The sequence below is a fragment of the Schistocerca nitens genome, chromosome 6, assembly GCF_023898315.1.
Source record: "Schistocerca nitens isolate TAMUIC-IGC-003100 chromosome 6, iqSchNite1.1, whole genome shotgun sequence".
In the NCBI taxonomy this organism is placed as follows: Eukaryota; Metazoa; Arthropoda; class Insecta; order Orthoptera; family Acrididae; genus Schistocerca; species Schistocerca nitens.
This window is the reverse complement of record NC_064619.1, coordinates 586,851,895-586,852,481: the sequence shown is the minus strand read 5'-3', so window position 1 is coordinate 586,852,481 and position 587 is coordinate 586,851,895. Positions and strand designations below refer to the sequence as shown.

The 587-nt window shown below is 47.9% G+C and overlaps 1 non-coding gene across 1 annotated transcript; it reads right to left on the bottom strand.

Annotated features, from left to right (window-relative positions):
• Positions 1-264: 264 nt before the first annotated feature.
• Trnal-caa (transfer RNA leucine (anticodon CAA)) lies at positions 265-339 on the bottom strand. Its single transcript has one exon. It is a non-coding gene; the product is annotated as a tRNA-Leu (tRNA).
• Positions 340-587: the final 248 nt, after the last annotated feature.

The following is a 587-nucleotide window of genomic DNA, read 5'->3' as shown; positions in this document are numbered from 1 at the left end:
GGTCATTGTTTTTCATTTTGTTCGATATAGTTCGTTGCGTTTGATCTGGGCGGACGTCACAAGACATCCGTTCAAGTTGATCGTTAAATTCCTTAACTCAATTTTTTTTATTTTTTTTTTATTACAGAGAGCACGCAGGCCTCTGACCGAACACGCTGAGCTACCGTGCCGGCAAAATGAACATACTTTCAATTTTCAGAATGAGATTTTCACTCTGCAGCGGAGTGTGCGCTGATGTGAAACTTCCTGTCAGATTAAAACTGTGTGCCGGACCGAGACTCGAACTCGGGACCTTTGCCTTTTGCGGGCAAGAGCTCTACCAACTGAGCCATCCAAGCACGACCACTCAGCTACCGGGGGCGGACTCCTCCACAGCTGGCAATGCAGGTGCTGACTCTGGCGTTAAGTCGATGGTACGGGTGGCAAGTACTGTCCTGGGATAAGTTACTGTAAGCCTGGTCGACCAGTTCAAGTAGTTCTGTAAGAGTTGTTGGATGACGAGTCATCATATAACACATGTGGTCGACAGGAGACAAGTTCGGAGTACGTTGAGTTTCACGGGCAGTGTGTAGGCGAGCATTATCCTG